The sequence below is a fragment of the Candoia aspera genome, chromosome 6, assembly GCF_035149785.1.
Source record: "Candoia aspera isolate rCanAsp1 chromosome 6, rCanAsp1.hap2, whole genome shotgun sequence".
Lineage (NCBI taxonomy): Eukaryota > Metazoa > Chordata > Lepidosauria > Squamata > Boidae > Candoia > Candoia aspera.
The window spans coordinates 95,657,359-95,680,519 of record NC_086158.1 but is presented as its reverse complement, the minus strand read 5'-3'; the positions used below and the strand labels follow the sequence as shown (position 1 = coordinate 95,680,519).

Below are 23,161 nucleotides of genomic sequence, written 5' to 3'. Positions count from 1 at the left end.
ACTCTCAAGAACTGTTTAAAAAGAGGAAAGGGGGAAAAATATATTACAGCATATGGAGCTGTAAGCTGCATTGCTTTTAAAGGTAGTAACAGTATGTCATGTGGTTCAGATCAGTGTGTGTGTCTGTGTGTCTGTGTGTCTGTGTGGGCAAGTAGTCAGTGCTGTTTTTATTGATCAACTTCCAGGAAACTGTTTGAAGCATTACTCCAGAAAAAAATGAGGATTCCCTGGCTTATTTAGTTAGGGAGCCTGAAATCAGATTTATTTATTTTTTTCTCAAGCCACTTTTCTCTTTCTCTTTTGATTTATTCCAAGACAATGCCCAAGCAATCACTTGGCAGGTCAGAGCAAAATACAGCCCATTCAAAATTGGAGGATGCTGTGATCAAACCAACCTACCTTCCTTCCTTCCTTCCTTCCTTCCTTCCTTCCTTCCTTCCTTCCTTCCTCCCTCCCTCCCTCCCTCCCTTCCATACAGCTGCCTATCTCACATAGGCAGCTCACAAACTTAAAATGACAAAAAAGTCATATAAATAAATAACCAAAACCAACAATAACAAAAACTATTAAAAACAAGTTAAAACAAATTAATCAAAAACATAAGACATGGGAAAGTGCCAACCAACAGCTTACAAACAATACAGCAGGCTCCATATATCCATGGGATCCCCAGGCCTGATGGCAAAGCCATGACTTCAGGGTCTTCCGAAAGGCCAATAGATTGGGGCCAATCCAACCTCTGGGGGTGGGGGTGGGGATGATGTTCTAAAGGGTGGGTGTGCCATGGCAAAAAATGTTCTCCTCTAGGATCCCATCAGATGGCATTCTTTAGTAGATGGGACTCATAACATGCCCATTCTACTGGATATGATGGGATGGATAGATGGAATATTAGTGGAGGTCCTTAATGAGGCTTCGCTTCCTCTCTCTCTCTCTCTCTCTCTCTCTCTCTCTCTCTCTCTCTCTCTCTCTCTCTCATTCTTTCTCTCATACTTACTTAGCTTGTGAGCATTTAAAATTTGAACAGACCTCCTTAAATTCTTGTAAAACACCTGGCTATATTTGAATGATGGCCTGAAGTCTTGGCTATCCATGCACTCATTCTCATTTTCCTAAGGACCCTAGAATTTCCATGTATGGTCTTCTTCTTCCCTCATCCTAAAGCCCTAGACCAGCTTTTCTCAACCTTTTGACCCTGGAGGAACCCTTGAAATATTTTTCAGGCCTCGGGGAACCCCTGCACAGTCAGGCTCAAAGATAGGCCAGAAGTTACAAAATCATTATACTGTTTCATGTGTAGCCTGTGTATATGCATTAACAGTGTTCTTAAACTAAAAATAAAGAAGGATACTTACCTCTTCAATGTGAAGTTGCCCGAATTTGAAATATTTTTTTTTAAAATAAATCATGATCCCCCAGGGAACCCCTAGTGACCTCGTGTGGAACCCTAGAGTGCCACGGAACCCTGGTTGAGAAACCCTGCCCTAGACTGATGCAGCAAGGGAAAACATAGCTTACCCTTTCTTCTTTCTCAGTTAAGGTCTGAGCTAAGCAGAAATTCATTAGCCACCCCAGCCTAAATGCTATTAGCTTGCCTTCTGGCTTTGATGCAAAGGTTGTAGAGGCTGAGAGCAGCCAACCCCAGCCCAGCCAACTTCCTTTCTACTTGGCAGAACATTAGGGCCATTCTTTAGAAAGAGAATCCCGTCCTTTCCCTTTGAACTCATCTTATCATGATTTGGCTTGCTCCGGCTTTGCTCGAAAGAGAGAGATCTCTTCAAGAAACCAGCCCCTCCTGCTGCGAAGGGGCACACACAGTTGTGTGAAGCACTGTCAGGTAAGCTGCACACACAGAGCTAATTATGCCCAAATCCCTTTTTATGTTGTCAACAGTGCTGTTTAGGCGGCCTGTCTCTCTGCAGTGCATCAGTCCTTCTAGCCTTGCAAAGACAGAAAAGGTTTGGACCAATGCAGTGTAATTTGTGATGAAACCAAGCAACGTGAGGTTTGCTTCACAACCTTGCAGCTGTTGTAGTGACTGCCAGACTAAGCAGCCTCTGAACACAAATTAAGTCAGAAGCAGCTGAAGAAAACCCCTTAAAGCAAGCCAATGGTGGGGAAAGCATTACACCTCCACTTCTGTTTCTCCTGACTTGACAAAGTTAATGAGTTTATCAGGCCACTGTGAGCTCTTGTTCAATGCAGCAGATAAATTGGCTGCATAGCCTTAGCTTGAGAGGAGCAAATAGCTCATGGCTGAAGTGGGTTCATTTGCTCTGAATGACTGCTCAGTAGACCGGAGTCCGGCAGATCCGTGACTGGTGGCGAATGCCACCACTGCAGGCCTCCTGCCTCCAATGAATCACCAAGTGGTGATCAAAAGAAGGAATGCTAGGGGAATCAATTATTCTAGGCAATGAATCCTCTTAATAGCAGCAGTCCTGAGTTGATTATTCATGTGACCATGATTCCAGGTTAGTTTTACTCATTAGTCTGAGCAACCAAGAAGTGTTGTAGCTAATCCTGGTGATCCAAACAACAAAAACAACCAGATGCAGGCTTTTCCACAGACTGCTTTCTCCCACAAAAAGCTTCCTGTCGAACTGGAAATCTTACATTCTATCCTTATCTCACTGAGATGTGAGAAATATTCCTTTCTGATTCAAGAAATGTTCTTTTCTTTCTAAGGTCCCCCAAGTGGGGGAGGCGGGTGGTAATAAAAATATGACAAATAAATAAATAAAATAAATAAGGTGACTCATTTGGCCCATTAGTTCAGTCTATCAGATCTGGGTTCCAACAATTCATATGGCCATTTGCTGTCTTCCAATGGTCGTCCAGACTTTTATGGCCCATATCTGGTCATCCTGGATTAATAGTATTTGACTATTTTTTAAAGCATACCTTCAACACAACCAAAATAAAGACCTGCTTTTGGTTCTCAGGTGGCCTCAAACTCACCTCTCTTTTGTAGCTCCTTACCCCAGAGAAGTTGTTGTTTCTTCGTTCAGCCACTTCCGACTCTTCGTGACTTCATGGACCAGCCCACACCAGAGCTTCCTGTCGGTCGTCAACACCCCCAGCTCCCCCAGGGATGAGTCTGTCACCTCTAGAATATCATCCATCCACCTTGCCCTTGGTTGGCCCCTCTTCCTTTTGCCCTCCACTCTCCCTAGCATCAGCATCTTCTCCAGGGTGTCCTGTCTTCTCATTATGTGGCCAAAGTATTTCAGTTTTGCCTTTAATACCATTCCCTCAAGTGAGCAGTCTGGCTTGATTTCCTGGAGGATGGACTGGTTTGATCTTCTGGCAGTCCAAGGCACTCTCAGAATTTTCCTCCAACACCACAGTTCAAAAGCATCGATCTTCCTTCGCTCAGCCTTCCTTATGGTCCAGCTCTCGCAGCCATATGTTACTACGGGGAACACCATTGCTTTAACTATGCAGACCTTTGTTGTCAGTGTGATGTCTCTGCTCTTAACTATTTTATCAAGATTTGTCATTGCTCTTCTCCCAAGGATTAAGCGCCTTCTGATTTCCTGACTGCAGTCAGCATCTGCAGTAATCTTCGCACCTAGAAATACAAAGTCTTTCACTGCCTCTACATTTTCTCCCTCTGTTTGCCAGTTATCAATCAAGCTGGTTGCCATAATCTTGGTTTTTTTGAGGTTTAGCTGCAAGCCAGCTCTTGCACTTCCTTCTTTCACCTTCATCATAAGGCTCCTCAGCTCCTCTTTGCTTTCAGCCATCAAAGTGGTATCATCTGCATATCTGAGATTGTTAATGTTTCTTCCAGAGATTTTAACTCCAGCCTTGGATTCCTCAAGCCCAGCACATTGCATGATGTGTTCTGCGTACAAGTTGAATAGGTAGGGTGAGAGGATACAACCCTGCCATACTCCTTTGCCAACACCAGAGACAAAGTTTCACTAAATAATTTCATGACATTTTGGTTTTCAAAGTTGAGTTTGATAACACATGCATATATGCAGGAAAAGAATTAGGAGGCAGCAATCAAAGACTGGAGCGGCAAGGGGTTATGCTGATGGAAGCCATGTCATGACATCACAGTGCAAGTCCTTCCCTCTTTTCTGTGTACATCTGAGAGCCCTTTGTGGTAGGCCAAATCAAGAAACAGACAGAACAAGGATTCTAGGAATGCTACTTTTCTGATGTAGAATACAATGTCAGAATCTTGAAGCTTGCCAGAGTATCCCTTAGCCCCCTTATACCAAACAGAATCAAGGTGGGGTTATTCTAGGTTTCTTTCTCACACCTTCTCCTTTCCCAGGACTGAGTTCTTGCAATCCTCTCTCAAGATTATCTCTGTATTCTTCTGCAACATCACAACATCCTGCAGGTGCCACCACACAAAGGCATCAGGGGAAGGCATCAAAAAAGTTCAGATGGTAGCCATGCTCCCCCCCAAAAAAAAATATGAATAAAGGAGCATGGTTTTAACTGTGTAGTTGTCGCAATATTGACTTTGTTGTCCCTACTTCAGACACTCACATTGAGGCACGATAAGTATGTAGCTCAGAGTTCCGTCTGACTCATTTTGAAGCAAACACAGGCCTAGGATAAATAAATTTATAGTGTTTAAGAGAGATTTAAATTTTTTAGTATTCACATTCAATATTTCTGTCTGAAAAGACATTTATGTAGATGGAGGGAATTGATTAGGAGTTATATTGTTAGTATAACTAAAAACCAGGGACCAAATGAGACTGCAACTATATTTGATTAAAGGCTTCTTGGCTGCTGGGTTAATTTTTCAGCTAATGTGGTTTCCCACATTTTTAACTTCTATTGATCTATTGATCTATTGATGACTTCAGCTTTCCAGCAGCTATCAGCAACAACACCAAAAAAAAAAAAAAAAGAGGTCAACCCTCTCTTTATTGGTCTTACTAATGAATATATAATAGAATAACTCTGAGATAACAGAACGAAAAGTTGAAATTTGATGGAAAAGGATATGGATAAAAGCACACTAGCCAAAGTATACTGAAAATAAAATAGAGAAATTACAGAAAGCATTTCCCCTTCTTTTAAAAAGCACAAAGACTTTTCAAATGTGATTCCATGCATAATTTTCTTTTGCAAAGTCTGTTTTTTTTTAAACTCTCAGAAACACCAAAGCTTATTCCAAATTTCAGGCAGACATCCTACTTATGGAATAGTTGAATCACTCCAACTGATACTTTTGAAAACAAAGTTGTGTTGGGCTTTAAGATATGTTCACTTGAACGAGGAAGAGGCCCGCTTTTCCATGTTTCCTAAACCCTTTTCTCTTATTTCACCTGCAGCATTTTTTCTGTTCCCTAATAAAAAATGATGAATGCTTTTAGAACCAAAGATGAAAAATAGAGAATGGTACTATAAAGAATGTGGTGAGATGTATCTATAGACCTGTGAAGCTTGTCAACAATATAAGGGCTTTCATAGACTTCTTTCCCCCCAGGTTATACTGCAAAAGCAAGTATGTTCTGTCCTTTGAAGCTGACTCCATTAAATCAGTGAATCATAGGAGTGTGAACAAGATCAGTGGCCCACACTGTTGTCTTTTTTCTGTTTAGAAAACTCCCTCTTCATTGACTTAGCAATCAAGGAGGGCCTGAATGTTTCCCAAGGAAACCCCATGTAGGGATGAAGGTTGTCATGGGCCTGTAAAGACCTGATAAGGTATATTACCACCTTGAACAAACTCAATATTTCTGTTCATTGGAATTTTATTACCAGCTGAGGTTGCTCGTAAAGAGTGAATTGACTTTCATTAGCTCAGTGGATGAACACACGTGGAAAGTTTTGACTCCTGTCATCCCCTGCTATGCATGGCAATATTCACTCCATCTGAAACCCCAGAGAATGAAACAGATCAATGGTCCAGTTTAGTGTAAAGTAGCTTCCTGTGTTCCATTACAGATCTTATAATAGCTGTTTCAGGAAAACACCTGGGAAACCACAGGTTAGTGAGTTGAAATATAATCCAAATAATTTAGTTTAATGATGTTAGATAAAGCTCTAAGGCAGTCCAGGTATAAGACTTCAAAGCAATATTGGACATAGGCAGTAAAGTTAGGATAGTAATTTTATGTGCACTTCAGGGTAATGCCTCCATTCAGATGAACTGATGACTTCATGGGCATCTCCATTCATCTTTCTGGCAACATTACAGAAGCATTTTTGCAATGGCTTCTTCTGGGAGGCTTCCCACTTTCCCAATCTATTTTACAATCCTTGAATTTTGTGGTGTTTCCCATCAGACCCAACCCTGATTAGCTTCTGTGTCCAGGCACATCACCTTGGTGCCACTTGCCAAATCAAACAAATATTGCAAAGTTTGGTAGCTAGAGATGTCTGGCATCTTTCAGCATGTCCTTCATTTAAGGGTATAATCCTGAAGTGTGGGTGAAAAGTCCTCTGCACATAGTACAATCACACAGACATATGCATAGGGAAACTTCAGAATAATTGGGGGAAGTGAAAACAGTGCAAAGAACATCTTTGTGTTTACTGATTGTTGTTACTTATTGATTTCGTATGGCATAGCAGAATGCAGCATTGTTGCATAAAGATCACAAAAACAATATATAAAAGTGTATAAAATATGGGACATTGGGACAATAAATTATTTTAAAAACATGCAATACAAATGATGAATAAAATTATGAATAAATTAAGTTAGGTATGAGCAGTTACTAAAGTAACTAAGCTGATGGCGGATATCTAGATCGTTTAGCCTTTGGACAGCAGTGCCCTTGAGATGGTGTAGTTCTTGTAGGGAGCCAGGAAACCTTCTGAGGGCTCATTCCATCACGGTGTGATGTAAAGTTTGCGGGACATTCCTGCAGTCATAGTTGGGGTGCAATGTAGACTAGCCTTCTCATGGTGCACCCCGGGCAACGTGACTTGTCACAGCTAAATAGTCTACATATTTTGGCTGCTGGACCTTACAAGGAATTCCCAGCAAGAAGCAGTAGCATGAACACTGAAAATTGATTGTTGTGACACACCTTAGATCATTATATGAGAACTGAAAATAAATACATAAATAAATAAAAGGAGGGAGAATTTAATCATTAGGATCTTCCTGTGCTGCCACTGAAAGCCGCAGGTAACATCATTTCAGGGTGCTATCGGGTATATCTTGGAATGTTCTTTGCACTACAAAACCCGATATTATCACTATTTTTCTATATTGAATAGGAGTCTGTATTTTGTGCTACAATAATCTAATGTTAATTTACTACCTCCTTTTTTATAGCAAGGACACCGTTTCAACTGCATGTATTATATCAGATCAGATTTCACCGTACAAGAAGCTGTCAAGAGCTGCTTTTGGAGATTGTATTTTGTGCAGATGAAAAGCAATTTGTTGTGGTTACTGTTCTCTCTCTGAGCCTCTTCCTGCATATCTATTCTCTCTCTCTCTCTCTCTCTCTCTCTCTCTCTCTCTTTCTCTTTCTCTCTCAAGAGTTTAGGCACTTTTAAAGAATAATAATGAAAACCATGAAGGGGCCAAATCATCCCCGCCACTTCTAAACAGGTAATCCTGAGACGTGAGCAAATGCCAACATGGTTGAGCTTTGTAACACATTAATAAAATAAACACAGAATTATCCTCAATCTCTTTATACAAATCTCAGCATTCCAAAACCTGTCCCCCTTTAATGGCACCATTACGTCTTATTTGGTGATGTCTCAACCCTCATCCCAAGAACTGGACGCATCCCAGATATCTGGCCAAGAGTTTTGGAAACCTGCTCTGAACAGTAAGATGACGCGGTGGGTCACTGAGTCACATTTACTATCACATCAGTCCCTTGCCCTGATCTCATAGAATGTGGCTTGCTGGAAATCTGACTCTAGAGAAGTAAAGATTATCAGTTATATGCTGTAAATAAGTTGTGCTCCTGATAAGAACAGAGACTACACTTGACCTTAGCCAAAAGGCCGAGAAGCAAGATGGCGCATTATTTGCATACCATCTCAGTGTAGGGCCTTCTTCCTGGCCAGAGTAAATGCTTTTGCTTCCAAGGTACGCTTCAGAAGGTAGAAATCCATTCCCATCCATGAGAGGCTCTGTCTCTGTGGCAGTCCAGATACAATTCATCACATCATTTTTGACTGCCACTTATTTGTGTCTTTTCGGCATGAATTACTCTCAAAACCTTTACAGGATAAATGCCTGTTAAATGTTGTAGATACTGTATCATCTTGCCAATATCTACTGAGTGATGCTGTATCTGAAACCACCCAAATTGTTGCCAGATTCCTAGAGGAAGTACTCAAAAGGAAATGCAACCAATTTTTTCAATGACTAGGCTCTTTCTTTGTTACTCTCATGATATGTTAATGTCTTTTGTATTTTATTGCTTTTATACTGCCAATAAAGGTTTGATTGACTGAAGTTGTGCTCCTACAGGGATCTAGCTGCTAAAAGGATGTCATTGAGTCACCTTTGGGAAGAACACAGGGAAGGCTTAGTAGGGTTAGCTTTCCCAAACTCTGAGCCTTTGAAAGATCTGCTCTGAAAGCATTAATTCAATTTAAGCATGGCAGGCATGTTTACCTTCCCGCTTTATGTGAGCATTTTCAGATCAAGGATTTATGGCATCACTTAGAAAATGACATGGCCAAGTTGGCAGCTAGCTGTTCACAAGCTCTTAGGTGGAGATCTGAATGCCAGGCTAGGGCCAAATTATACAGCCCACTGCCTAAAATGTCCAGCATTACCTGCCAAACAGTAATCTTCTTGTAGCTTCTTTGGCATCCTGTCAATCCAAAGACATGAAATGTAATTATGCAGGGTTTTGTCTGGCTTTATACATAGTAAATTAAATCTCTGTGTCCTAAAAATCATTGTCAGTAAGGACAGGCCACAGGACTTTACACATGGGCCAGGATTATATTCAGAACCATTAAGCATCATCTCCTCCTCCACCTCCACCTCCTCCTCCTCTTCCTCCTCCTGGAAGCTTTGCAAATCGATGTTGCCTTAATAGCTGTCATTCACCATTGCTCTGAACCTTTGAGCAATTGTCCAGGAGTAATTTGTAGAGACTCTATTCTGACCAAACTGGAAGCCAAAATGAGACTCTCCCACCTGAGGTGGTCAAAGGGGGTGAATATAATAATTTAACATTCTAATTTTGAGGTTGGCTGGCTCTGCAATGACCCTGGGTGGCTTTTTTTTTTTTTTTTTTGGTGCCTTCAAGTCAGTGTTGACTATTGGCAACTGCCTGGACTAGTCCCTGCAGGTTTTGGAAGCAGTTTGTCATTGCCTTCTTCTTCCCAGGGCTGAGAGAGAGTGACTGGGCCAAGGTCACCCAGCTGGTTTTGTGCCTAAGGCAGGACTAGAACTCACGATCTCCTGGTTTCTAGCCTGGTGCCTTAACCACCACACCAAACTGGAACACAATAAAATTAAATTAAAAAAAATAACATATATCAAAGAACTGATGGCTGATGGGAAGATCAACCCATAAAACAGGAAAAACTAAAAAAAATGCCTAAATCAAATCCAGAGGGGCTCAACCAAGCATCCTACCCCAAGACCTGGGAGAACAACTAGGATTTTAGCAATTTTAGGAAAGTCAATAGGGTAGAAGCAGTATACATCTCTGAGGAGGGGGAATATCATTCCAGATGGTAGGAGTCAACACCAAGAAGGCCTGCTCCCTGGGTCCCATAAAATGGCATTCTTTAATCAACAGGACCTGGAGCATGCCCATACTAGCTGACCTCACTTCAACCCATGAACTGGGCACTATGTCATGGAGATCTTTATAGGAGATAGCCAGCACCTTGAATTGCACCTGAAGGCCCTTGGTAACAATGCAGCTCATGAAGCAGTGGAGCCAAGTGCCCATACTTTTCATCTCTAGTTGAAACCTTTGATTCTAAACAACTCTTCCAAATTCATTGGTTCACTATTACAGAACTAGGTGAAAGTATCTCATACAATATGAGAACCTGACACAGACCAGGCTGGGGATATCATTCCCTTTCAGTAAAAAATAACAAAAGCAGCCCAAGAAAGCTTTAGCTGCCTTAAGGTGTTCCCAACAGGTGTGACATGCTTGTTCCTAATCACATTTTGCCCTTGAAATCCAGATCTCTGCCCTCCTTGATGGATCAGTGACCAATATGGAACTGAACTGAATGGTCCTAATTAGGGATTTGGGGTTGTTACAGTTCAAGAGATAGCACACTACCTTTGGTTATACTTCCAAAGCTTCAGCTCCATTGAGAAGATTCTGTTGATAGTTGTCATGAGTGCCGTTGAGCTGAAGGCATCAGCACAACGGCACACATGACAATACCCATCAAGCAGGGGAAGGGATTTAGGATAAGCAAAGCACGCACAACAACAGGCACAGACCCCGAGGAGAAGGGAAGGTCCCCGGCCGGACGACCCAGCCATCAAGACACAAGAGAGGAGGAAGGAAAGACAAAAGACAGGGCGGGTCACGAGGCACACCTGAAGCTGTCAGCAAAGCGCAACGGAGATCGCCCAGCTGACAGCAATCACCGGCCGAAGGAAGAAACAGATCATGGGCAAGCCCGGGGCACCAGCAGGGGCCCCGCAACCCTTCCCCTACCGGCACGGAAGCATGCAGGACAAAGGGGGGATGACGCAAACCAAAGAGGAGGGGCGCTGACCGGCGCGGGCTATTTAAACCCCGCACCGGCGCGCTCCCTTCACTCTCAGCTTTTTTCCGCGTATTGCACTACGCTGCAATAAACCTGAACCTGCTCTTCCTGAATCAGCGTCTGTGTTTTACTCAGCGGTAGGCAGCGCATGACAATAGTTTTTCCCCACATGCACATACAGCCTTACCTCTAGTCCTGACACAGTTAACTGTCCCCTTGTTATTAATGACACCCAAGTGGAAATATGGTAGATCTGTGGCCCACCTTCTTAATAATGAATAAGGGTGATGCATTGTATGAAATCACCTTAATAATTTATACAGTAATATCAAGGAAAGACTAACTGCAGTAGTATGTAGAAAATACATGGCACTGGGAAATGATTTTTAGCTGCATTGATGCTATAACACTAAAGTTAAGCCCAAGCACTGGAAATGTAAAGATTTAATAGTATGTACAAGTGTTTTCCCTCAACTGCGTGCTTTATGGCTGTAACTTTTTTTCCTGTTTTTTAAGTTCTAACAATTATACAGTTCCCCTCTGCTAGCTTTGTGTGTGTGTGAGTGTGTCTGTGTGTCTATAATTTTTATTGAAAGTTTTAACAACAATAGTAAGAACTAATACAAACTAAAGTAGAACAAGAAAGAAGAAAGAGAAAGGGAGAAATAAAAGTAAAAGCTAAAACTGTAAAAAAGAAAAGAGGAAATTAAAGAAGAAAAAGGAAAGGAAAGGAAAGGAAAGGAAAGAGAAAGCCCAGACTGTTTTCAGATACATTCCATTTTATTTACAACTCAATTTATGACTTTAAAAAAAAAAAAAAAAAAAAGACTGCATGAAAATCCATATGCCTTTCCATGCAAAATCACATAAAATATTGGTGTGCACTTTTTCCCTAATGTACAATTTTTGGGTGTTCAATTTTCCCTAGTGTACTTATTAGTGCACTTATTTTTCATTAGTAAGTGGCATTTCATAATTTGGAAAGTATGAGAACTAAGTGGTAATGATATTAAATCAGTGAATTAGTTTGGAAAGTGCAGATTATGTTGCTTCTTATTAAAATGAAACCTATATATATATATATCCCCCACCCCCATCCATTCAGTTCAGAATTCAGTAAGCATCTGGGTCATTTTTTTTTTTTTTACTTTAAATATAGACAGTTTGGTTTCATTTAATTGCCACTAGATATGAGGGGGTTGAAACTGGTGAGGTTGTTGGCTATGAATGCATAATCTGTTTTGGCTAACATTTTCCAGTTTTCCGTTTCATTTCTTGCTGGCGAATATGCAGATCTGTTCAAGAAATACTGTTATTCCCTTCTGTTACTTCCTTTGATCTCATGTGCCCATAGAACAAATGTTGGCTTCCATGGTCCCATCAGCTCCAAATTTCCTCCTGGTTCCCAAATGACACTCTTAAACTGCAAAACACAAAGAGTGCGGATGTAATTGAGCACGTTGCTGGTGGATGAGCAGCACTTCCCAAGAACAGGGATATTTTACTCCATTTCTTAGTTTTATTTTAATTTTACATATGAAGCTGTCCATAAACTGTGCCCTTCTATGTGGCTGAGATGATCCTGTTTAATTAAGTAAGATTAACCTTTATTTCCGCACACATTCCTACTTTCTGTTCAAAAAGGGCCTCCTCCACCTCATCACAGGTTTGTAATGCAACTTGGTGGCATTCTTGACAAGTTGGTGCAGCCTGTGCTGTTTCCTTTAGCTTTGGCTCTCACCAGGTTTAAATCCAGACATGCCCAAATGTTTGGGGTAACTTAGGGCAGGATTAAGACCTTGCCTTCCCCAACTGTTTTCTTGGATGGACACACTTCCTGCTTTGTGAATGAATGGGGTTGCTCCAGCAAATTTTGATACATCGCTTTGGTGGGCAAAAGTTCACTTCTATACTCAAAGGGATCCCACAAGCTATGCCCTGCAAATCTCATCAAAGGGAGATGTTACAAGCAATAAGTAATTTCCTTGGCGAAGTCATCCTTACCAATTAAACTTAGAAGCATATGTTTGTTGTATTTCAAGTATTTTCTTTAGCTCATCTGGGTCTTTGTTGGTCACCAAATGAGAACTTTGAATATCACCCATTAATCACTAACACAGTACGGTGGGGTAGGGAAAAATCAAGTGTGATTTATACATTGTGACTAAACTCTAAGCTAGGATACTATGAAACTATAGGTGAACTGTATTCAGGGGCAGATAAATGGACATTGTTTTGCAGTATTTAAGCAATCATAATATGTTCATTGAAATATATATAATTCTAGTGTTTCTGGTCTTGCTGATTAGCAATACCTGAAAGAGCATTTGCCTGCCAACATATTACACCTAGACATCCAGGCACCACGTAAAGGTGCTCTTGGAAGTAAAAGGCAGTTTTACATCCTACAGTCTGGCCCCAGTTGTCAACCAGTCTGCTTGACCTTGTGAATAGCATCCCAAAAATACAACTCCCAAAGACTGGGGGAAATTTATAGATCTTCATTTTTCATCCATGCATCTTTTAGAGAGAGTATCCAGCTCTTTCTTTAAGCAGACAAAATGCTCTTTCCCATTTTTCATTAAGAATAAGGCCGGGTTTTAAGCCAAACAGATAAACAAGAGAAGACCTTATGTGCTGTTGAGTAAAACAGGGAACAATCGAGCTCCATTAAAGTCAGTAGAAATTTTACCCTTGACTTGAATCAGTGCTGAATGGGAACCGTTATACCCTTTATAGAAGAAATCACTCTTAGCTATCTGGAAAGACACCAAATGAGATGTGACTCTCAGTAATTAAATGTTTCTCTACTTGTCTATACATAAATTAGTATGTAAATACATTTACATGTAATAGTTCCTCAAGGCTTAGCAAAAGAAACTTGACCATTGGACTCATTGCTACCAGAGTCAAAGTTCTCCTAAGGAAAGTTAATAAAGTCAGTCATGAAAAAATGTTGGTATATATTGATTGATTGTGGTTGAAACTTGCCTTTAATTAATGGAGTTGCTGGGCTGAGTTCTGATTTTAATTTCTTGTCCAGCGCCCACAGTCACAATAGTGAGATGGGCAGCCATATAAACTGTTTAAATAAATAAAATAAAGTTGAGGAGGAAAAATGTCTTTGGCCCTGCACAAAATCCTCTCTGTCCCAAGTAAACCTTGAAGAATCTTGGTTTCTTTGATTCTTTATCTTTTCCTTTTGATGATGTTAGAAAGGAAAGTGCCTTTTATCAACTGGACATTACAAGGATAAATAATAGGCAGCAGATGATCAAGATCTAAGGAATAGTCGTCTCCTTCCTCCCTCCATGTGCAAGTCAAAAGTGGTGGTTGTGGCAGTGTGATGTGCTGGTCACCCTTGCCACAATAAATGAATAGATATCCATCCATCCATCTTTCTTGGCATTTAAAGATAAGCTGCTTTCTGTATACTACTGGAATGGAAAGGTTTTCTGGTTTTCTTTTCACACCAACTCATTTTATTTCACACAGTAAAACTGTATTGCTGAAAAGGGAACTGTGAACTGTGAAAATTTAAAAGGAAAAAAAAAGTGGAAACAATGAAAGAAGCCAGATTATTAAAATATAGCGCGGCAACTGAATGACACTGTCAGAGTCTCATGCAATGCAACTAACAAGATGGTTAAAGATATCACAGACCATTAGCTCATGCCTGGTTTTAAATGATGCACATAGAATTTGGCTACATTTTGTATAATGGTGCATTCCTGTTAATAAATTGAGGATGTAGAAATCATCTCTGCAATGTGGAAATTTTAGCTTATTTTGCACATCCCCATGAAACTCACGCATTGCAGGACATGGTTAGCAACCAGAATGGCTTGACCAAAAATGGGATTTTTTTACTTACTGGGACTTGTTTCTTTTAAATCTTAAAGTACAGTTAAGATTTTCATGAAGGCAAATTCACTCATGTTCTTGGGCTGAAGAGCCCGCCATATGTTAGGGTTGCCAGTTCCACTCTTGGTAGCAGTTTTAATTAAGGTCTTCAAGCAATTGTAAGTATGTTTGAAGAATCTACTGAACTCATAAAAGTGAGATTGAATCATACCTAGGATATGTTAATCTCACCATCATCTCTAACACTGGTAAGACCAGTGACACCTTTTATTTCTTGAAAATGATTTTATTCGTGCATGTAAAAGAAATGTATGAAATTGAACTAAATACACAAACCTAATCACACCATCCAAATAACTTGTCTAGTGAAAATATACGTATGGATGTATAGAGAGGTATTACCTAGTTATTACCTAGAAAAGAGAGAAAGATTGTTTGAAATACACATACAATGTGCACACACAAAAATGTCCCCTGTTTTCGATTCATCCTAACCATTTTTCAGGAGATAAGAAAAGGAAATACAAGTAGTCCTCACTTAATGATAATTTGCTTAGTGACTGTTCAGAATTACGACAGTGCTGAAAAAACCAGCCTACAACCGATGCTCACACTTATGACCATCGTAGCATCCCCACGGTCACGTGATCACTATTTGAGCACTTGGCAACCGGTTCTCATTTAAGACTGTTGCAGCATCCCATGGTCACACGATTGCCATTTTTGACCTTCCCAGCCAGCTTCTGGCAAGCAAAATTAATGCGGAACCGCATGATTTCCTTAATGACCACATGGTTCACTTAACAGCCATAGTGATTCACTTAATGATCACCACAAAAAATGTCATAAAATCAGGTCAGATTCACTTAATGACCACTTCACTTAGCAACTGAAATTCTGGTCTCAATTGTGGTCGCTAAGTGAGGACTGCCTGTATAGCTAAATCTAGCTTACATCAGTCAATAGACAAAACATACACCCCTTATATGCCTGCATGCAATGTTTGGGTCATGACCCCATGATGCATGTTTCATGAATTTGGTGTCTTTGTGGTTAGGAACAGACACCTGTGCACCAACCCCATTAGCTCTATTTCCACATGGCTTTCTATGTTTGAGAACCATCTTTGCTCCCACCACATCTCTTTATTCCACTGGTAGAATTAGAGTGGTTGAACATTTCCCGGATGTGATTGCTTCCAGTTGCAGGTTGTATATGTGTTATTTTGACATCCCTTCCCAGTTACATTTCCTAACACAGAATAATATGCCTGGGAGAAACCACAGCTTCATTCCACCCATCCCTGAATGAAGCCTCCTGCCATGCAGCCCTATTAGATATTATTCCCTCCATCCGATTTGCAACGCCGGACCGTTTTAAAGGCAACAGCTAACGGTTAGGCAAACAAATGTGTCTGGCAACCACATGCTGTGCAACATTGAACTGGAAGAAAATTCCTGCCCATCAATCTAGTTAGCAAACCCCATTCCAGCTTTCCAGCCACCTGCATTCCATAAGAAGCTATTAAGCACACTGAGTCTTTGGGTGTATTTGATTGACTGGCAGTAAATCTTGATGGATCCTGAGGGAAGCTGTTCCCTTCCCTTGCTCTTTCCTGGTGATCCCGGTTTATCTCAATTTGTACCAGCATTTAGTATTTCAGCGTCTGTGCAAAAGATTCCACCTGATGTCTTCTGGTACAAAATGTTGCCAGTGGGATCAGTATAGGGAAGTTGGGAAAGGGAGAAGAGCTAATCCTCATCTTGCACGTCTTGCTAGGGAAAAGGGGAGGCAGATGTGGGAAGACATGAAATGGGTAAAAAAGAGAAAGGGGGTGGAGAATAATGGACAAAAGAGAGAGAAAAGAAAAAGGATCTTGGATAGACCAGGTGTGTGTGTGTGTGAGAGAGAGAGAGAGAGAGAGAGAGATGACAAAAATCTTAATGTTTGTTTTTAGTTATAATTTTTTATATACCTTTTTATATTCCCATTTTTTAACATAATGTATTTGTAATATGTACAATGTGCTGCCGTATGATAAATAAATAAATAATTGTGTGTGTGTGTGTGTGTGTGTGAGAGAGAGAGAGAGAGAGAGAGAGCAATGACTCAGAGCTTTTCTGCACTGCATCCTTAAGCTGCTTAACTCCTGTACATAAACCACCAGCAAATGAAGCCAACTTAAGAAAGCTCTTTCTAGATTTCAGCCCCTTCCTCTCCTCTGCCCATGATGAAGTTCTGGTGGTTCTGTCTGGACTGTACTTACCATGGCTTCTGATTGGTGGATTCTTGATACTGCCCATCCATGCCAGGAAAGCAAGCCCCAATCATTTTCCTTCCCATGGATGGGCCTTAAGGACACGTGGGTCTGATCTGTCCATTGGTGGAAATAGCCTTGCCATGCTTGGCTGTGTCTTGGTCCAGAAGGAGAAGAAGGACAGAACTCTTAGCAACGCCGCCTTGAAGGAACAGAACAGAACAGAAAAAGGCCAATTCACCATTCTGTCAGTGAACTTGTAAAAAGCCAGAAGGCAAGAGGGAGGGAGGAAGGAAGGAAGAAAGAATCATAATTTTAACACTGTAGAAAGAGAGCCATGTTAGTCCACAGGCTAGAAGGGATAATGGACAGAATTCTCATCAATCTCTAGTTAAGGAAAAAAGCAAGCAACCCCCCCCCCATTGTTTCACCATTTGAGCAGTGAACTTGTGAAAGAAAGAAAGAAAAGAAAGAAAGAAAGAAAGAAAGAAAGAAAGAAAGAAAGAAAGAAAGAGGGAGGGAGGGAGGGAGGGAGGGAGGGAGGGAGGGAGGGAGGGAGGGAGGAGGAAGAGCAAGCAGCTATCTCAGAAAAGCTGCAGCCCCAAACAAAATGGGTGTGAAAGGCATTGACCAGTTCGTGATTTCGTTCTTCTTGATACAAAGTGGTGCTTTCCATTCTGGGCAACTTCCAGATTGTGGACCAAGTCCCAGAATTCCCCAACCTGCTGGCCATATAGACAGGAAGTGACTCCAGTTGTGAAACACTGCTGTATATTATTCAGTGAGCTGAGTAAGGCAGGTCTCCATATTAATATAAAAGATTACCTTGATTATAATACATTTGGCATTCTCAATACTTCAACTCTCAAAGTCTATTAATTGAGATCCTGGCAGCTGTGTAATGTCTTTTGATTATTCATTTGCAAACCATTACATCGAATTGACTATCTGCAACATTTTCTTTTGTTCTACTTCTGATGGTCGTGTATCAGAATGAAAATATGTGTCCTTAATATGTTCAATTGATTAAAAATATGTGCCTTCCCAATCAATAACGGCCTCCACCAATTAAGTTGATTAAACTACCAATTGACCCAATTAAAACTTGCAGCCCAAATAATTTGGAACCTTACTTCCCATTTGGTTGGATTGAACCATCCTCTAAACAAATGTCTTCAATTGTTTAAATGCTGCTATCAGTTTCAATTATGACTACTGAAACTTGATAACAAATCATGCACTCATGGTAATAATAGCTTAGCTTTAAAGCCTGCTAATTGGATCCTATTTGAAATGCCACAGCACCTACTTCACTACTCATGTTGGGCAATATCAATATCATAGCTGATCAGTCTTCATGAAAATAGAACTTCAGGAATGTGTATTAAAAAGAAAGTATATTAAGAAACATACTTTGGGGAAATGAAATACAATTTTCTTGTTTGCTAACAAAAATAATACATTGAAAATAAGTCAGTGATGGTCAGATCTGTCCAACAGTGGAACAATCTACCTACAAATGTATATTCTCCATCTCTGAAGGTTTTTGAGAAGAGACTGGAAGAGCCAGCTTTCAATTATGGGTTTGTTGATTTCCTTGCACATTACAGAGTTTAGACAAGATAACCCTTCAGTTCTCATTCACTCCAAAATTCTGTGTTTCATTCTATGCCTTTCAGGTTCCTTTAGAGTTAAATTTCTAGATATTGCATAGAAGACATCTTGCCTTAAAAGTATCACAACTAGATTTTACTTCTGAGTAAGGATAACACACCTCCCTGGATCACCCCATTTGGTGGCACAATTCTTCAGTATCTTTTACTTTCAACCTCACTGGGTCTGAATAAGAAGGGGAAAAAAACTACAATGTTGATAACTAAGCATACGGTCCATACTTTGGAGGAGCCATTTAGGCCCATGAGGCCAACTCAGATGGCTTCACAGATGGCTGTCCAGCTTTTGCTTGAAAACATCCAGTGAAGAGAATCCCACCATCTCCCTCAGTGAGTGGTTCTGCCCAAGACAACAACAGTGACAATAACAGTAGTTCTCTTTTTCAAGATGAGCATAAGAAATGGATTAACTCACTTGTCACTGTAAAAATATTGCATAAGGAGACCACAAGTCAGTTGATAGGTTGCATTGGCTGTGATAAATCTCTCACAAAACCACAAATATGTATATTCTTTATCATTTGTTATGATTTTTAATAATAATTTAAAACCTCTCAGTATTTTTGTAGGTAGATCTCTGGCAGGGAGCTTCATTTGTAGCAGACTAGCACCATCTTGTGGTCTGCCCAGAGCACTGTAATTTTACTTGAATTTTTTCCCCCCTCTTTTTTGACAAGTTGCCAGTTGTACAGTACAGCAATCTGGGTAGCTCTGTAATTTATCTTTTTTTTTTTTCCAGCAATGAGTATTTGCATTTTCTCTACATTACATGGGCAGGATGTAACTGTTGAAATTATATCACTTTCTGCATTTTGACTGTTAACTTACCAGCAATGCAGCACAGGGTTATTCACACACAAAGTTAGGCGGTGGGTGCCAGTTAAGGTGTCCTTGGAGAACAGGTGGTGTCAGCAAGAATTACTAAGCCTTACTCCAAAGTCAGAGGTGGTGGAGGAGGTTTGAGACTTCCAGTCTTACACCTTCTACTGCAATCATCATCATCATCATCATCATCATCATCATCATCTACTTTATATTCAATTCTTCTGCCCAGAAGGCTTTCAAGCCAGCTGATAATAATATTTGTAAAAAAATTAAAACAGATGAAATGTAATGCAAACCAGAAAGAGCAGGGGTGTGTTTGAAGAAAGCATATTCCGTAGCTTAGAAGCAATGCAGGAGTAGGCCTTATCCTATCTACCTGAGAAACAGACCTTGGAAAAGGAAGCATCTTAAAGACAGCCTTTCCTGTTGAATTTAATGGCAGGACAACATATTGAGGTAGGTGATCCTGAAAACAGTTAGTCTCCAATAAATCTAGAGCTTAAAGGTTAAAAAATAAATAAATCCAGATGACCACAAAATGGCAGCAAAGAAAGGCAAAACCGCTAACTGTTCTTTATTTAAGTGGCAGAATGGATTTTTGAAGCCCAGATCTGGTCGCCCCACTGAAACTGTATTCCGAAAACACTTGCAGATATTTCAGTGCAGATATGTCAACATAGATATAACCTGTTGCAGGTATTGTATATCACTTAGCAGCCTGGCTGATGTATTTTTCGCCAGTTGAAGCTTCTGGGCCTTTCCCAGCAGTAACCGTCCCAAAAGCACAATGCAGTACTTAAGTGAGGATGCAGCGAAAGCATGGGGAAATGTTGCCAGGTCTCCGTCTGGCTCAGGAACAGACACAGATGGTTTGCTAGATATAAATGTGGAAATGCATTCCTTCCCACCAGAGCCACCTGGAATCCAGTCATCTGGAAGCCAAGAAACCATCCCAGACTGTAGCCTTGGTCTTTCAAGGCAGACAGTGTTTTGATCAGGATTTAAACCTTTTTGCAGACTGCAAATGTTGCTTCCCGATTATTGTTGGGGTTGGATTTTTTTTAATAAATCCTGGGCAACTACTAGCTCATTAAACATAGCTAAATCCTGCAGGATTTTGACAATCCCACCCGTGTGATCTTGCAAGACCTCAAGTGAGAGCACTGAAGCTTCGTGCAATTTCAAGCATAAGGTTTAAAATGACTTGGGGGATTCTGTGAGTGCCGCTGAAACAAACAAGGCCATGTGTTTTAAACAATGAAAATTACAAATGCCCTGGATTAAGGTAATTCTGCTCCCTTCCATCCATGCTAGCCACTTGATCTTGGTTGCTCCATTTATCCCCCAATGCTGGAAATTTATGGGGAAAAAAGTACTGTCAATGTATTTTTATGGTATTATATAGTTTGGGACCTGGAAGTTGCCTTTAGCTCAAAAGATTTTTGGGAGACGTAAAACTTATTATGGCTGGTCGCACAGCCAGACAGATGTTTAGACTCGATTTGGCATTTTTATCCACCCATCGAGTCCTTCCCAAGGACCTGGTATAGGCAGATGTTATTGTTTGATGGTGTTAAGCATGTTGTCAGATGAAAGCTTTTCCAAGTAAAGAAGCCTATTATTATTACTATTACTATTACTATTACTATTATTTACATTGCATTAACTTGCACTATGCACAAAGGTTTCTATTCTTACATCAGGCCATATAAATGTTCATATATCCTGAGGGGTATTCATTCTGCCATCTATAAAACAGATAAAATCCTGCCAATCCCAGCAGGATAATGATTACTCACTTGGTTTTTTAAGCATGTGAATTTTATCCGAGACCTTCTCAAGCAGGGCAATAGATCAAATATTACTGAGCCATTTTTCAAGCAACAAATTATCCAAATCTTTTCATTGGTGGGCAGTGATTGACCTTGCTGCTAAAAGCAAGTAATAGTAGGTTTTTTGCTTTGTCATTTTTTTTTCTTCCTCCCCTCAAATATATATAATAAGCCTAATTTTTGTGAGAACTCAATCCGTTCCTTCGGTTACTGCTATCATTTTGTTTAAAATTCTCTCTCCAAACATTGAGGCTTTATATCAGTCCCTACAAAAGTGGAAGAAAATCCTTTGGTGTATAATTTAAAATTTTCCTTATACCACCAAATTTCAGGAAAGGCGAATGTTACTGTATGAGCTACTGCAATTGACACATTTTCCATCCTTGGTTAAATGGATGCAAAGGGAAATGATCAGCAGTGGTTATTGCCTTTAATTGTGGAGTTGTTCTTGCAGTTGCATGCTTACAACATGATCCAATGTGAATATTCTTCAACAAAGCACCTTGGCACAACATTTACAGACTCACAGGTCACAGTACATTTGATATCCATTTCGAGCAACTGAAGCATTCAGCTTCTCAACAATGTTCATTTACGAGCTACTTTTCCTTCAAGCAATGAAAAACAACAAAGGTGTGGTTGAAGTATATAGATACAGTTGTTCTGTTTGCAGACAAGATTGAAAGAACAGAAATAGCATTTGAGTGCTTCTAAAGAAATATGCCAGGATGAGGCCTTTTTTATTTCTTGTTCTTCTTTCTCTCTCTGGCAAGGATTGACATTTTCCGCCTTGGTTTTTGTCATGCCTCTTATTGTATGCCTGGTTGGACTGGTGTGATTAAGAGTATGTGTGTGTGTCCATGTGTGTGCAGGTTGAAAAAAAGAATACAACCACAATTTAATGTGCTTTCTTATTAATTAAACATCTGGATTCTGTTTACCCTACTATGAAATATAGCACTTTTATGTTACTTTCAACTGTATATGTAGACTTGCAAAAATATTATTGTTATATTCATTTTGAAAGGCAAATCACATAGGTCAAATTATCCTTCCTATTCACCAGGTTAATTTCCAAATTTCCTTTTATAATTTGAAGATAATCCAGTTGATTTCAGTGAAATATAACCACACCAATGTTTGCCAGTACAGTTGCTTTGTTAATGAATTTTGTCCTCCTAGATTATTTAAAACTAGCAATTAAAAACAAAAAACACTTTGAAAGAGTGGATGATAAATGATTTGCAAAGCTGCCTTGTAAATTGTGGTTCAAAGCTACAAGAAAGTGACTCGCCCCATCTTTAGCTCCTTTGTAAAGTGAATCGAAATAAACTATGCATAGCAGGAACTGCAAGATGAAAAGAAATGATTTTCAAGATCTTAGCTTACGATTCATTCATCAGCTAGTTTATCTAAATTGGATGGTACATAATTTGAGGGAGCTAAGTGATTCTTTAGCACTAAGCACAATACGAAATCTCTGATGAATTTAGGAGAATCCTGCTGGGTCAAGTTTATAGTGTGGGCCTAGAATTCATTGCAAAATTCCCTTTTATAGATTTTCAGTTGAGCGATGTGCATATAGTTGAGAGGGGAATTATACTGCATATTTCTTGTTCATAATAGTCAAAGTCATTTTCCAATAAATATTGGTATATGGAATCAAAATGTTTATGTGTTATATTTGCTGATAACATTTAATTTCCTTCATTTTGGCAAGTTAAATGGGGAATTACATAAACTGTAGACATTCAAATGCAGTAGGTTGCTACTACTTTTAATTTAAGAGCTGGGTCAAAAAGATGTGTACAGATCTTGTGGTGACTGATTAGTAATCAGTTAAAAAAACTGATCAGTGAACTTGCTTTTTGATGTGAACTTACCCACTATGCACTTTCTAAACATTAGTCAGGGGCAAGTGTGGGTAGAACTTTGATAGGAAACCTCCAGGAATTATCATGGTTGTCATCTAGACCAGAAAATCAAGAAACATTCCAGAAGATGGCAGTGGCAAACTATTTCCATAATATTGCCAGCAAAACAACATGGAT

The 23,161-nt window shown here is 40.0% G+C and overlaps 1 pseudogene; it reads right to left on the bottom strand.

The window, feature by feature from the left end:
* Positions 1–7,841: 7,841 nt before the first annotated feature.
* Positions 7,842–7,968, bottom strand: LOC134500587 (U2 spliceosomal RNA; annotated as a pseudogene).
* Between the last annotated feature and the right edge of the window lie 15,193 nt (positions 7,969–23,161).